This window comes from Neopelma chrysocephalum, unplaced genomic scaffold (assembly GCF_003984885.1).
Source record: "Neopelma chrysocephalum unplaced genomic scaffold, ASM398488v2 Primary Assembly neopelma1_175, whole genome shotgun sequence".
In the NCBI taxonomy this organism is placed as follows: Eukaryota; Metazoa; Chordata; class Aves; order Passeriformes; family Pipridae; genus Neopelma; species Neopelma chrysocephalum.
This window is the reverse complement of record NW_020897837.1, coordinates 117943-134037: the sequence shown is the minus strand read 5'-3', so window position 1 is coordinate 134037 and position 16095 is coordinate 117943.

Sequence of the window (16095 nt, the reverse complement as noted above, 5' to 3'; positions counted from 1 at the left end):
GGAGGGTTGGGACAAGGAGGAAGGGGTTCAAACTGAGAGTAGGTGAAATATTGGGCAGAAATTCTGAATTACAGTGAGATACTGTTGAATTTATGGGAGGAAATTATTTAAACTGCTTTTAATGGCTTTGAACTGAAGGAGAGTAGGATAACATGGGATATTGGGGAGGAATTCCTTCCTGGGAGGGTGGGGAGGGGCTGGGATGGAATTCCCAGAGAAGCTGTGGCTGCCCCTGGATCCCTGGAAGTGTCCAAGGCCAGGTTGGATCAGCCTGGTCCAGTGGAAGGTGTCCCTGCCCATGGCAGGGGGTGGCACTGGATGATTTTAAGGTCCCTTCCAACCCAAACCGTTCTGGGGTTCTCTGAAGTTCTCTGTCCCATTTCTAGGTCAGAGGGTCATGCAGCCTAAACAGGGATTCAGCTCCAAACTTGGAATTGTATTCTGGACTTTTCTGTGTGGACAAGTCCAGCTGAAGGCCTGGAGGATGCTTTGTGAGCCGTGTTCCCTCCCAGTGGTGCTGGGTGAGACACAGTTTCTTGGAGCTCTGTTTCCCACAGCAGGGAGGTCTGAGGGAGCTGCAGCCTCTGCCCCTGTGGCAGGAACGGGGTGTTCCTGCTCCTGGGCTTATCCAGTCAGCTCCAGTTGCAGGATTCTTGGTAAAAATACAGATACTTTTTTGTAAATGCTGATAAGGTGGGAACAAAAGTTCCCGTCAGAGTCAGCAAGAGCAAGATGGACCCGGAGGGGGATTTTTCAGCTTTATCTTTGCAAAGTCAGAATTGAAGCCTTGTAGTGTGTGAGAGTTACACAGAGCTGGAGCAGTGCTCAGATATTCTCGTGATGAAGGTGAAATAAGAGTCTGTTGGTGCTTGTTGGTTTTTTTAGGTGCTGTGAGTTAGTTGGGTTTCAAGCTGAGTGCCTGGAGGTTTTACTCCAGGGTGGAACAGTCTCCTTTTGGATTCTCCCAGAGGGCCTGGCTGCTCTCCTCTCCCAGGAGAAAGCTGCTCCACTACCAGGAGAGACAGCACAGACTTGCTTCCAGGGTGTACCAATTGTCATTTGATTTCAGAGTAAGAAGCAAGAGGCAATTAGAGCTGCTGCTTTGAGAGCACTGTCTGATAGGTAGGAGAGACCTCTGGGGTTCCTACAAATTACTTTAATAGCTTCAGCTCCCAAACAGCTTCTCTGGCCCATCTCTGGTGTCTCCTAGACAGCAGCTGCAGGGGGTGTATCTGCTGGAAACACAGAGTGCATTTGAAGGCCTTGATTTGTAGCACTGCAGTTTGCCCTGGTCTCATGTTGGGCTTGGCTTCTCTGTGCTGAGAGTTAGTTTAATTCATGGGTGTCCAGGCAAAAGCAGAACACGGAATCACGGGATCATGGAATCACTGAGGTTGGAAAAGCCCTCCCAGACCATCAAGTCCAGCCTGTGACTGATCCTCACCAGAGCGCTGAGTGCCACATGCAGTCCTTCCTTGAACACCTCCAGGGGTGGGGAATTTCTTTGCAGAGAGGGTGATCAGCCATTGGAATGGGCTGCCCAGGGAAGTGGTGGATTCTCCATCCCTGGAGGTTTTTAAGGTGAGACTGGATGTGGCATCAGTGCCATGGGCTGGGAACCACGGCGGGGTTGGATCAAGGGTTGGACTTGATGATCTTGGAGGTCCCTTCCAACCCAGCTGATTCTGTGATTCTGTGATTCTATGATTCTGTGATTCTATGACTCCACCACCTCCCTGGGCAGCCCCTTCCAATGTTTAACAACCACGAAGAAATTCCTCCTGATGTCCAACCCGGATCTCCACCTTGGGGCTGTTGAGCCCTGGCTTAAAGCTCCCTCCTGTCCTTTCCCAGGGCTGCAAGGACCTGGCTGGGCTGCTTTTCATGGATTTGGGACAGAAACACGGAGTCTGTCGGCTGCGGTGGCACCACGAGGGGTTAAAACCATCAGTGACTGGGAGGAGGAGGAGGAAGCTTCTTCCTCGCACTGAAAGCGCTGAACAAACACACGGATCTCCAGCAGCAGCAGCAGGAAGCTTTGGTGGGAATTCCTGCCAGGAATGTGACAGCCAGACCCCGCTCGGGCTGGGCAGGTTCTTCTGCCCGGGCTGTGCTGGGTGTGTGTGTGTGGAGCGCTGGGAAGGGGGGACGGAGGAGGAGGAGGAGTGGCAAGACAAGCAGCGACAAAAGAGGGGGTCCTTTCCCATCCCGAGCATTTTCCTATAGGCTTCCCTGCTCTAGGTGAGCTCAGGGCCCTCCCCAATTGGCTGGAGCTGCGGTGGTACCATGTGTGATGTCACCCTGGCAGTGGTGGGAGCCTTTCATGTGAGATCCTGGTGGGAGCCTTTTATTTCCCGGCACAAACGTGTTTGAGGGAGAGAGAGAGAGAGAGAGACAGAAGGAGATGCTGAAGGTGCTGTTCCACTTCCTCCTGTGAGAGTCACCCATAAATCCCCAGTGGCCTCTCAGCACTGCGCTGGGAGCCAAGTTAATGGGAAATTAGTGGGGGGAGGATTAGATTTCAGTGCTTTAGGGTTTCTGAGGAGCTGCTGGAAATCCTTCCGCTGGTGGAGACACAAGGAAGGCAAATGCACTGAAATTACCCAGGAATAAATAATGGGATAAGTGTAAAAAAAAGAAGAAGTAAAAAAGGCACAATGAAGAGATTTTGTTCCCAGCTCGTGTCTCTTGGAACCCTCTGACTCGGGTTTGGTGCCACTGGATGCTACAAACACGTCTTTTTAGCCCCAGAGCACTTGTATGTTGTTCTTGCTGTGCACACCTAGTTGAGCATCTAATTTGCATATATAATTGTCATTCCCACTGCAAGCCAAGCCACACAGGCTGGACAACTTCACCCTTTGCACCCTTTTCTTACCAGTTTATTTTACTGTCTAACCCCTTCTGTTGGATTTGACCTTTTTTTTTAAAATAGATGTGGTTTACTTGGAATTTGTTCTCCAAGTGTTAAGGATTTTACTTTTAAATTGGGCTAGAAATAGGAATTGTGGGTTTGTTTTCCAGGATGGGCACTTAAAGCAGCAGCTGCCTTTTTGCCACTGAGTTAATAGTGGCCGTAGGAAAGTCTTTGTGACTCAGTGCTCATCTGGAAAATGGAAATATTAACCAGGCACAGAAGGTGTTAATGACGTCAGTTCAAAGCAAAGGATCTTTATGATACTTTTGTTTAATGATCTCAACTACCAAAGGTATTTTTTCCAGCTTCTCAGCCAGTGGAGATAATTTGAGTGTCAGCTGATGGTGCTCTCTGACTTGTGCTGCTTTGATTAGGTTTGGATTAAATGCTGTGTCTGTCTTAGTTTATAAGAGCCATTTAATGACCCAGGAAGCAATTACTGAACTGATATTCCTAGGGAAGAACATTCCTCTGAGACTGAAATTTGTGTGGAGCTCCTGGATTTGGGATGGGCTGGTTTTGGGGGCCACATCTGGGTGAAATAACGAGTCTTTAATCTTAAATTCCTGAGCTGGATGTGTCAGCATGCTGAGTCAGTGGCAGTATTTTTAATCTCTTGTTTTTGAGAGATAAAATGTCATTTGAATAATTCATACCCAGCACAAGGCTGTGTTTGTCCAGTGGGATCAGGCAGTGGGAATCCTGTATGAACTGGATAAACCAGGAGGGTCAGGGTCTGAAAAAATCTGTGAATTGGTGATGTGGAGCCTCACTGGAGAGCAGTGGGGCTGTGGCCAGGGGATAAGTGTAAAAAAAAGAAGGAAAAAAGGCACAATGAAGAGATTTTCTTCCCAGGCTGTGTCTCTTGGAACCCTCTGACTCGGGTTTGGTGACACTGGATGCTACAAACACGACCCCTGACTCGTTGGTCCCTCCCTGGTGATCCCGTTCCCAGCCCGGAGCAGGGATCGGCTCCCAGGAGCTCTGATGCACCAGCTCTGCCTCCAGCTGCTCTGGCTTGGGCTGGAATTAAGCCTGGCAGGTGCCCTGCACTGCACTTTATTCCCAGCCAGGCCTAAAGCCGAGCTGTGGCTGCAGGAGACGCTCTGGGAAGAGAGGGATGAGGATTCCTTGCCCCGAGCTCCCGTTTGCCTTCTGTTCCCAAAGCCTCCCTGGCAGCTGCTCACAGGGATTTCTGCCCACCCCACGTGGATCCTGACAGATAATTAACCTTTCAGCAGCTTGATTAAGCAGGAGCTGCTTCAGCCCTTCCTGATAAAGCAGCAGCTTCCCTGGAAAACCACACTTTTCTCTCCTCCCAGCTTGATTTTTTAAAAGGAATTAAATCAGTGGGCACTGATTTTTCATCCTATGACCTTTGCATGTGTTGGTCCTGTGTAACACCAGAAGGAAACATGACATCTGGCTCATGGCCAGAGCACATTGTCATTTTAAAAAGTTGTTTTTTTTAAAAAAAATCACCTCCAACTCAGGTAAAATTGATTCTATTTTCTCACAGCCGTAAAGGTATTTTACTGTTCCTATTTGAAAGGTATTTTGCTCTTCCTATTTGAAATGTTTAAAAGGAAGTCTGCAGTTCTGGTGGGTTTGTGTTTTTTTTATTCCTGGAGGAGGGGAGGGGATACTTTGAAATAAAAAAAATTTCCCTCAATCCACAAATTACTCTGTGTTTCACTTGGAGGGTAAATCCAAGGAGATTTGGCTCAGGATGAAGGGGGATAAAATGAATAAAATCTGTCTCTCTTTGAAGGGTCATAAGAGCAGAGAGGAAGGTGTGCTGCACATTGGTAGCATCAGGCTCAGACAGGAAAACAAGGACCAGGGTTTAGCCTGAAGATGCTCCTGTCCAACATTTGTAGGCAGCAGCCTGCACAGCCTGATGTTTTCCTCATTAGTCCTATTTATTTTATCTGTGTGTGTTTTTTCCTCTCTGAACACAGCAGGGTGGGATAACACAGAGTTTTATAAAGCAGTTCATATATAAGTTGAATATGAAGCTTCCAACAGCTGTCTCTGGGCTGAGCTGGAGTTTCTTGCAGAGTGCTGGTGGATGGGTAATTTTGGATTAATCTGAGGAGAAAGCTGGGCCAGCTGAGCTGGAGGTGGGAGGGAGGGTGGGATTCAGGGTTCTCTGGATTGGCAGCTGGAGCAGACCCCAGCAGGTTCCCAGGGTGCTCTGGGTGCAGTAACCACTGTAAAACCCCAGGACAAACCCAGCTGAGCTTGTCCTGCCTTTGTTTTGTCCCCTCCAGCCCCTTTCCTGGTGACCATTAAACTCTGGGAGCTGTGGGGCCTCTGCCTCCCTTGGCTTTTCCTTGGCCAGGCAGCAATCCCTCCATGTAAAACGAATCACTCTTGTCTTCCCTGGATTTACCCTCCCACCCCCATCCCTCCAAGCCCCTGCATTGTTCCAAGAGGGATGTGCAGTTCCCTGGATTTAGATGAGCAGCTTTTCCTGTCTGTGCTTTCCCAGGTTCCTTCAAGCAGCATCTCTTCTGTGTCAGTTCATGCCCTGAGCTTGCAGGAGGCTGTTTTTCACTGCCTGACTACAAAATCCCTCTAGAGCAGAAAGGCAGTTTCCCAAGGATTTATAGGAAAAAATATAGATATATTCCTGTAGATTGGAAGCTGTTGTGCCCTAGGTGGAAATCTGCAGGTGAGGCCCTTATTTAGTGGCTTCTTCCGACCTATTTCAGGGTCTCTGTCTGACAAATTGTAGGATCATGGAGTGGTTTGGGTTGGAAGGGACCTTAAAGCCTCCCTGCCACAGGGAGGGACACCTTCCACTAGCCCAGGTTGCTCCAACCTGGCCTTGGACACTTCCAGGGATGGGGCAGCCACAGCTCCTCTGGGAATTCCATCCCAGCCCCTCACAACCCTCACAGGGAGGAATTTCTTCCCAATATTCAATCTAAACCTGCTCTCTGTCAGTGGGAAGCCATTCCCCCCTTTCCTGTCACTCCAGGACCTTCTAAAGAGTCCCTCTCCATCCTTCTTTCAGCTCCTTCAGGTCCTGGAAGGCCACAATCAGGTCACCCTGAAGCCTCCCTTCTCCAGGCTGAGCAACCCCAATTCCCTCAGCCTTCCCTCCCAGCAGAGCTGCTCCATCCTCCTAATGAGAGGATGAGTAAATAAACAAAGATAAAAAAGCAATGCCTGCTTCCTTCCCTGCTCCACATCCCTGCTCCCTTGCCAGGGAACATCTCCCTGTATCCAGGTGCCAGGAAATGGGATGCAATGGGATACAATGGGATGCAATGGGATGCAATGGGATGCACACCTGGCTGGGGATGCACACTGATGGTCCAGGCCCCTGGGAGACAGCTCAGGTTGGGAATCTTAATTGCTGAGCCCTTTTGACATCCTGGCTGTAAACACTGAAGGGTCTTTCCCGTTGGGATGGGCACCTGGCCAGTGGATTCATATTATTCCCCCCCCTTTCCCATTGGGATCCTCCCAGGAGCTGCTGGTGGCAGTGCTGGGGAGCTCTGGGCTGCTCCCAGCTGTTAGTTCTGGGATCAGCTGCCCGGGTTTGCTGGTTCAGAAATCACAAACAGCCTGTCAGGAGCCTGTGCCCTGCAGGGCTGTCAGACCCGGTATTTCCAAAGTGTCCCCGGGATCCACCCAGGCTGGAATGCGGCGCTGTTCACACCAGCCCGCTCTGCTCCTCTCTCCTTGATCAGACTTGTGGCTGGGGCTGGGCTCCTCCCGGCTTTATTTATGTGTTAATTCAGGGGTGAAGGGTGGTTTTGTTCAGCCCCGAATCCGATGGAATCACCAGGTTTCAGCTCCCAGCTCCCGACAGGGACTCCCCCAGCTGAGAGCCTGCCCTGCCCGTGTCCCTGAGCCAGGGGAAGGAGGGCAGAGCACAATGACTCACAGTCTGCATGAATTGTTCTGGCAGGGCCTGACCCTGATGTATTCAGATGTATCCAGGCATAGCTGAGTGAAATGGAATGCTCTGGAGTTCTGGGATCATCTTGGCCTTGGTTTTTTTTCAGTAGAACTCTAATATTTAAGTCCCTTCTATTCCTTTACTCTCTCCCAGGCTCACTCCCTTCCTGCCTCCCACCTTTTAAGGTTGTGCAGGGGCTGTTTAAGCAAATTTTAAGGTCAGATGGCCACGCAGGGGGTGTTTTATCTTCTCACAAAAGAAAGAAACCTTCGTATTTTCTGCACCCAGAAAGATCCCAGGCAAATAAATGCACCCAGAGCTGTTCCCTGCAGAGCTCAGGAGAGCTTTGGAAACACCTTACAAGGAGTGTAGAGGCCTTGAGTGATTTCACAGGGTTGCTCAGGATTTCTCCTTTTTTTTTTTTTCTCCACTAGGATGAAACAACATTTGTCACTAAGGTGGAAGAAATCCTTTTTTTCCTGCCAGGTGGACTCCTGCAGGAGCACCAGTTCTTTTTGTCAGTTCTGAGATAAAGGAAGGTGCTTTTTTTCCTCAGTTCTGGGGCGTAAATAGCAAAGTGCTGCCATTTACAGCAGTTCCTCTTTCAGGATGACTTCCAAATGTTTCACTGCTGTGATGCCACGGAAGAGGGGCAGCTGGAGTTAAAGAGGGAACGTGTGAGAAGGTTGGAAGCTTCAGTGGGCTAAAGGAGGAGGAGAGACTTGGCATCTGTCAAGGTCAGCAGAGCAGCAGGAGAGTCTGGAGAAAGAGCCAAGTGGAAGCAGCAGAATCCCCTGGAGCTCTGGCAGTGATGGCAACTTTAGGGCTTGAGGGAAGTGACAGATTTAGGGGGTGGGTTTGGGGTGTGGGGACTGTCACCCCCCCGGTGCAGTGGGTTTGCACTTCACCTCTGGAATGCAAACAGCTCCAGTCACAGTGTGGATGTCCAGCTGGCAGCACAGGCAGCTCAGCAGAGTTTGGAGAAGAAGATCTGTCCTCAGTGGAGATGTGGGATGGTGGGGATGTGGGATGTGGGATGGTGGGGAGGCACCAGCACAGGCTGTGGCTGCCCCATCCTGGGAGCGCCCAAGGCCAGGTTGGAGCAACCTGGTCCAGTGGAAGGTGTCCCTGCCCATGGCAGGGGGTGGAATGAGATGATTTAAGGTCCCTTCCAACCCACACCATCCCATGTCCATCCCAAACAGGGATGTCTGTGGTCCCCACAGCTGGGCAAGGGACGACTGGCACGAGGTCCAGAGTTTGTCCCCCCAGCAGAACAAAGCCTGGCCAGCAGCCACGTTATCCCAGCAGCTCTCCTGGAGAAGAGAGGTCCCTCTTTGTGCCTGGAACAGCATCAGAAAGGAGTGATCCGTGGTGCTGAGGGGGGCGGGACTGTGCCCGGTGTGATAAGTGCGTAAGAACGATCATGAGCTGGGCCCTCTTGGCTAATTGATTAATTACTCTCATTTTATTAAGCAATGTATTAAGTAGGGTTCAGTGCACTAAAAACTCATTAGCTGGGGCAATCAGGGACAAGCACAACGGGCACATGCAATTTGATTTTCACGAGGGTTGCAAAACGCCCTCACGTAGACACAGGAGCCCTTTGAAGTCCCAAATCAGCCCATCCTGGAGGAGCAGCACAGCTAAACTGCTCCACCTAGGCCTGGGTGCCCTGCACGAGGGCTGCCAGGACCCTGCCTGGGCACCAACTGGGACTTCTGCTGGGACAACTCCACGGGCAAAACTGGGAGAGGTTTGTCAGCTTCGCTGTGGGAAGAGTTTGGAGGCCTCTCCACGGCTGGTTTGGGAAGGAGAAGGTGTTGGGGACAGTCCAGAGGAGGCACCAGGATGAGCAGAGGGATGGAGCAGCTCTGCTGGGAGGAAAGGCTGGAGAGTTGGGATTGTTCAGCCTGGAGAAGGGAAGCTTCAGGGTGACCTGATTGTGGCATTCCAGGACCTGAAGGGGCTGAAAGAAGGATGGAGAGGGACTGTTTAGAAGGGCCTGGAGTGACAGGACAAGGGGGAATGGCTTCACACTGACAGAGAATTTAGATGGGATACTGGGAAGAAATTGTTCCCTGTGAGAGTGGTGAGGGGCTGGGATGGAATTCCCAGAGAAGCTGTGGCTGCTCCTGGATCCCTGGAAGTGTCCAAGGCCAGGTTGGAGCAGCCTGGGCTGGTGGAAGGTATCCCTGCCCGTGGCAGGGGGTGGCACTGGATGATTTTAAGGTCCCTTCCAACCCAAACCATTCCAGGGTGTAGCAAAAGGGCACAAGTTCACAGTCCAGGCCTGGAATGAGGTGCTGCCAAACTGAACTGGGGTTGGAGGTCCTGGCAGGGTCTGGATAATGGGTGACACCAGAGGGAAATAAGTCCCCAAGAGATCCACACCATCCATCCCACACCCTGCCAACCCTTTCTGGGGCACAGCAGAGCCCTGCCTGGTGCACCACGGACCAAAATGGGAGCTGTGGAGCTCCAGTCCTCCTTTGGCTGTGTTACCAGCAGTTGCGTTGGCAGTCTGTTGTCAGTCTGGAATATTTTGGGGACATTGGGACCACTTCTGTCACGTGCTGGAGCTCCTGAGGACACTGCAGAGTGTTCCAGAGTGTTCCAGAGTGCAGGGGGGGCTCAGGGGGCTCTTCCCTCGTGGCTCTGCACTGGAGAACCCTTGACTTGATGCAGTGCTGAAAGGTGACTGTGCTGGGAGGGTGATGGATGCAGCACAGGGGCAAGGGGGAGGAAATGGTGTCTATTTATAGGCCTCTCATCAAGATATATGAACTGGAGAGTGGAGCATTGCCTCAGCCACAGATCTGAGTGTGAGAGCTGCTGGCAGCCTGCACAGGGCCTGGGGAGGGGATAAAGGGGGCAGGAAAGATGGACACAGCAATTGTGATAAAGGCAAAACCCACTGACAAATCAGCCCTTTTTCCCCTTTCAGTTGGGCCTGACAAATGCTTTAATTTACATTACTTCCCTACATTAAACCAAGTGCCTGGAGATCCATCTCTGGACCCTGCAGGTCACGTTTGTTTAAATGTGTTTTCTTTGAGAGGTTCCTGGTGGATTTTGCTTTTGGTTCTAGTCTGTTGGGTGCCTGCAATGTGGTGTTTGCAAGAAACCTCCCTGGAAGGATTACAGTGCAATTAAAATTCCTTGTCCCTTTTTCTTTCTCCTTCCTGGCACTCCTGTGTGAGGAGGGGATTGTTTCTGTCTGGAAGATCCAATTAAGCTCCAACACTGAAAGAATCAGAGGTGGCCTTTGCAATTCAATATAGGTGGAGCAGGAGAGCTGCCTGATATCTCATTTAGTTCACATTCTTCAATAATTTTCACTCGATGTGACAATTGGAAATATCATAAACATAGATGGGAATGATTTTTCTGAGACTCACGTTGGTTTTACAGGGCTGAGAATGTTGCGTGTTCTTTCCAAAAATGGGATTAACCAAATCTAACTTGCTCTCTCCACAGAAGAATCCTGAGACCTTTCTCAGTTATGTGTTAACATTTTGGTGGGCTCTGATTCAATTCTCCCAGACAGTGCTGAAAAATTAAATCAGATGTTATTTTTAACTGTGTAACAGTGGATAGAGAAAATAGCTGATTTTTAGGAACCAGGGACAGTTGAACAGTAAGTGTTGTTTTCATTGGATTTGGCTTCCTTTTCTTCTTTAGGTTTATCCAGTGGCACATCAAGGATTTTCTGTTTGTCAGAAGCAGCCAATGCACATCCGAGGGCATTCCCCTCATGGTTTTTATTGATTTCTTTAATTTATTTAACAAAATAAATTTTAAAATAAATTAAAATAAATAAAAAAGTGTAGAGCCCTTCCCAAATCTTCGTTCACGAAGCCTAGACACGATGATTAATGTCCTTAATGCATTTAATTGATTAATTTTTAGATCTAATTTATTCTTCTATAAGTCCAGCTGTCTGAGAGCAAAAAAATCTGAGTTTTTAGCAGGAAAAGCAGGACAAATGCAAGGAAAAGGCAGATTTGGGCAGAGCTCGCAGAGGCCCAGGCTTGGTGATGGGTAACCAAGGCAACGAGGCCTCTCCTGAGCTGAGAGTTTGCTGCAGCCCCCCCAGTTCGTGCAGGGAACTGGGCAGCACTGAAAATTCGGGAAGACGGGGTGAGGTGGGGGAGGCAAACAAAGGCATCGGTGGAGCTGCATCCCAGCGGGAAGGGAGGTCCCCGTGGGGGTGGGTGGGCAATCCAGAGATGAAAACAGGGATTGCAAGGGCAATTTTTGGGTAAAAGTGGTCCCAGTGGGCTCTGCTGTAATTCAGTGGCAGAACTCAGCCTGCAATGCTGCAATGAGAGGGGGCAAATGCAGCTCAAAGCCTTCCCTGAATGGGGGAATTCCTCTGGGTCTGGTTTTAAGGGCTCGATTTGCCACGGGGATAAACGGGAGGGAGACACGGGGAGTGTCTTAAACCACTTTTGTGCTCCCATCATCTGTTAAACGAGCCGGGGTTAACAGGTATTAGGGCTGCCTTCATTTGCATCCCCACCGGGCTGTTCTTGGCCTGGTGGCCTCTTTCTCTTCACTCAGGATCCCTTCAAACATCTCTCCTGGTCAATCCCGAGGTGATTTCAGGCTTTTAGGAAAGGATCTGTGGTGTAGGGAGGGGATCTTGCTGGGATGCATCTGAACCACACCTCGTCTGGGGGCTCTCTTACAGCTGCAGGGGGCTGCTCTCTGTCCCTCTGTCCCTTTGTCCCTCTGTCCCAGCCAGTCCTTCTGCTCCAGGATTCCCGGGGCTTTTCCGTGTTTGTGCCTGGACAATCGGATCTTAGTTTTGCCTCAGCACACGCGGGAGCTGCGATCCCCAGAGCTGAACCAACAGCCCGGCATTGATTTCAGAGCATCCAAAGCTCCTGAGCTGCCCGAGTTGTGTCGAATCCAACCGTGGGAGCGAGTCCAGCCCTGCAGGACCCTCCTGAGCCTGGTCCTGAACTCCCGGGCTGCAGAATCCCCTGCCATGCCCTTGTCACACCCACCCACCCACCAGCAGGGATTTCACGTGTTGGGAATGGGCAAATACCTTCCAAAGCTGATAAACTGCCCGGATAAAGGCGTTAGGGGAGGGGTCTGCAGCCACAGGCGATTTTACTGCCCAGTAAAAATGAGGCTTCTGCCTCAGGGAGCCTTTTGTCGTGCAGCTTTTTGGCTGCTTCAGCACCTGGAGAGTGCAGGGGTTGTGCTTTGTCTGCAGCTGGGCCTCCTTTCAGCCTTGTTTGAGCTAAAATTCAGCGATCTACAGTGAGGGTTCCTCGGAGGAGGGGTGTGCTGGGGAACTGGTGGGTGTCACACAGCCCTGAGGGGTGTCACACAGAGCCCCGATGGTGTCACACAGCCCTGCTGGGTGTCACACACAGCCCTGATGGGTGTCACAGAGCCCTGATGGGTGTCACATACAGCTCTGATGGGTGTCACACAGCCCTGATGGGTGTCACAGCCCTGATGGGTGTCACACACAGTCCCAATGGGTGTCACACAGAGCCCTGATGGGTGTCACACAGCCCTGATGGGTGTCACACAGATCCCTGCTGCCCGCCCGGGCTCTCCTGCCCTCTCGAGTGCTGCATTCTGCTCCCATTGCTATAGTAACTTTCTGCCTCCTGATTTTGTTCTGAATGGCAGCGGGGAAGGCTCCGTGCGGGCTCCAGCTGATGCCCTGCTGTTCCAAACATCCTCACGGCTTCGCTTTCCCGATTAACCCTTGAGCGGACGGCGCTTTTTAGCCGGGGGTTCCTTTGTGAGCCTGAGCTCCCTTCCTTTTGTCTCAGCAACGAGCCATATGTGCACCGCACACAAAGAGGGGGATCCGGGGGCTTTGAACGCTCCGATCTTTGGAGTGCCGGGGATTTTGGGGAGGTGGGAGTTGGCAGTGCGAGGTGAAGGAGACCCAGCGGCTCTGAGGGCTGACTTTGTGCTGCTTTATTGCATCCCAGACACAAGGCAGCTCTTTTCCTCCTGCCAGCACCCCTTCCCTCTGGGATTTGCTGCCGGAGACAGCGCGGGTGGGTCTGTCCCGGGACCGGGGGGAGCAGCAGGTCACTGCTGGCTCTGCCATTTGAGTGTCCCACGGAAGGGAAGTGGCTCGTCCAGGTTAAAGGAGAGGGGACTCCCCCAGAACGGGACAAGGAGCTCAGGAATTTGGGGTTGCTGGCACATCGACAGCCTTTGTTTAGAACAGAACCCAAATGCCCTCGACAATGACCTATTTCTGAAGGGTGCACGGGCACAGGTACCACCAAAGGGGGGTCAGAGGGGGCACAGTCACAGGTGAGAGAGTTTGAATCACCTCCAGGGAGGAGACAGGATTCCAGAGACCACATTCCTTGTGTGGAATTAAACCACCTTCCCAACTTAACTATTCCTAGAGGTGGTGACCATTTCCATTCCTAGTGGTGACCATTTCCTCCCAGCAGCCTGAAATGTATCCTCAGTTAGAGCATCTTTTCTGCCAGACCTGAACGTTTCCCCCCCCACAAGGTGCTGGTGGAACATTTTTCAAGGTTTGCCTCAACTTGAATTTTGTTTGTTGATGTTAGAGAGTGTGAATAAATTCTATGTGTCCTGCCTTGAATTGAGAGAGATCCTTTGAAAAATTATGTGCTTTAAAATCCTACTTTTCCTAATTGTCTGGACTTTCTCAGATTTGCAGATAATAGGAATACTGGGCTTTAAAATCCTGCTTTTCCTAATTGTCTGGACTTCTGTGGCTTTTCAGATGATGGGAATACTGGGCTTTAAAATCCTGCTTTTCCTAATTGTCTGGGCTTTCCTGGATTTTCAGGCGATGGGAACACTGTGCTTGGTGCTGAGCTACATGTTTTTATCAGCAAATATCAACACTCATATTTCTCGAACCTGATTTTTGAGATGCTGATTAATTAGTGCAAGCTGCAGCAGACTTCTTAAATCATTTCATCTTGTTATTGTGTCTTTTTGATTTTTGATCCCCACATCTGAAAAAAGCCTCTACTCATTAAGGAATTAAGGAATCTAGCAGTTGCAGGTAATTAATATTACGAGCACTCATTAGGCACAGGTGGAGGTGCCAGAGGTCACCAAGGGAGTCAGTTGTGAAGCCAAGCAGGGAACCTGAGTTTTTCTTCCCCAAACAAATGATGTTGAGGCTTCTCTTGCCAGGCTTTGGTGTTCAGGGTGGAACAGAATAAGCTGCTAAAGGGGACTGGTTTGCTTGTAAAGACTCACTCAAGTGAGTGCTTCACATACCTGCCAAAGCAGCCTCGAGATTCCAGTCCCCTGCCCAGCTCTGCCGAGCAAACAGGAAATATTTCTGTGCATATTTCCCCCTGTAATGGGAATTTCTTGGCTTCTGTTTGACAAAGAAAATGGGGAGTAATTGGAGGGAGATTGTTTGTTTGTTTTATCTCTGGGAGATTGGAAAAACCCAGATTAAAAACTAATTAGGCTCTAATGGACCCGGGGAGGATCCTGCCTGTTGTGGGGCTCAGACCTGGGAGTGTGGAGCATTAAATCCTGGATATTCTTTACCCACATGTATGTATTGAATATCAACCTATCACTTGAGCCAAAATGGATTTGAGCCCTTTGTCAAAATGCTTGAGAGGGAATTTTTTTAAAGGGTTAAAATATTCATAGTGATCTTAAACAAGTGCAGTTCCTCATTTTGAAACGAGAACATCTTTCTCTGCAAACATTTCCTTTGATCCCACAAAAAGTACAACTCAACTTTAAAAAAACCCCAACCTGCTCAGCCCCCAGATGAGATGTTTCCCACTGGATGGAAGCCTGAAATTTTACATTTTGATTCGCTGAAGTTTATTTAACAAATTGTTTCGCCTTGACCTCAGATCATTCCAACCAAATCCCAGCACCCCAGGGCAGGAAAGGCTGTTTTGCAGAGGATGTCACAGCATCTGAGGATGTCACAGGTCTGACCTCGTGGTCCTACTCCCCTCCAGGAGTCAGTGACACCCCCTGGTTTCATTACAAGGGGCTTTTTGGGTGATTTTAGACAAATATTTCTGTGTATGAAGCACGTGGTGGAGGGAATGCAACTTGTACTCTTTTTGAAACAGCAGCACCGAGTTTAGGGGGTGTTAAAGCAGCATCTGGGATGTTTCCATCCCCCCTGTGACCCATCCCAAGTGCAGTGGGATTGCAGGGATGGGGGGTTTGCCAGGAGCACCTTCTGCAAGGCCACAGGGGGGAAAGGCAGAGCCCAGGCAGGAGTTAATTCTCTGCCTGCTCGGGGAGGCACAGAGATTTATGAAATAAAAGCTTGTAATGCAGTTTAATAAGATTAGATTTATTTAATAAGTGCAACATGAGGACGTTGGTTCGTGGGCTCTGCAGCACAGGGAGGGCTGGGCTTTCCCTGCTGGGACTGGGTTTGGTCCTTTCCTTGCTGCTGCTCTTATTCCTGCCCAGAAATAGGGGCTGAAAGGTGTGAGGGCAGGAGCATCCCCAGATAGGGGGATCTCCCAACAGGAGCCTGCCCTGCTCTCTTGCAGTGGCTGCTGCAGTGCTTTGGGGTGAATTTGAATTTCTCTGCCTCATTTCCCCCGTGCACAGCGAGGCTAATAATGCTGCCTTTGTCTGTCCTGACTGTTTAAAATGTAATGAGATGAGATTTTCGGCCCTGACAAATGATTTTCGGTGTGAGTGCTCAGCTGAAGGCTCTTCAGAAGGGCCTGAGCTCTCCTGCTGGGCTGCTGAGGGTGGCAAGCTGTGTCAGCACAGGGAAGAACCTGAGCAGCACAAAAACCAGCCCAGGGCACGTTTCTGCTTGGAGCTTCTTCTGGGCTTAACAGGAAAATTCAGTGACACCAACGTGGCTCAGCAGTTTGCAATCTACTCCCCCAGACAGCACAGCTGGGGAGAGGAGAAACCCCTGGGAAAACAAGAGGGAAAAGGGGAGAACAAGAGAGAAAATGTAAAAATGAGAGGGAAAAGGGGTAAAAACAAGAGAGAAAATGTAAAAATGAGAGAGAAAAGGGTTAAAGACTAGAGGAAAAAGGGGTAAAAACAAGAGAAAAAAGCGTAAAGAGAAGAGGGAAAAGGGTAAAGACAAGAGAGAAAAAGGGTAAAGAGAGAAAAGGGGTAAAAACTAGAGGGAAAAGGGGTAAAAACAAGAGAGGAAAAGGGTAAAAACAAGAGAGAAAAAGGGTAAAGAGAGAAAAGGGGTGAAGACAAGAGGGAAATGGGTAAAAACAAGAGGGAAAAGGGGTAAAAACAAGAGAGAAAAAGG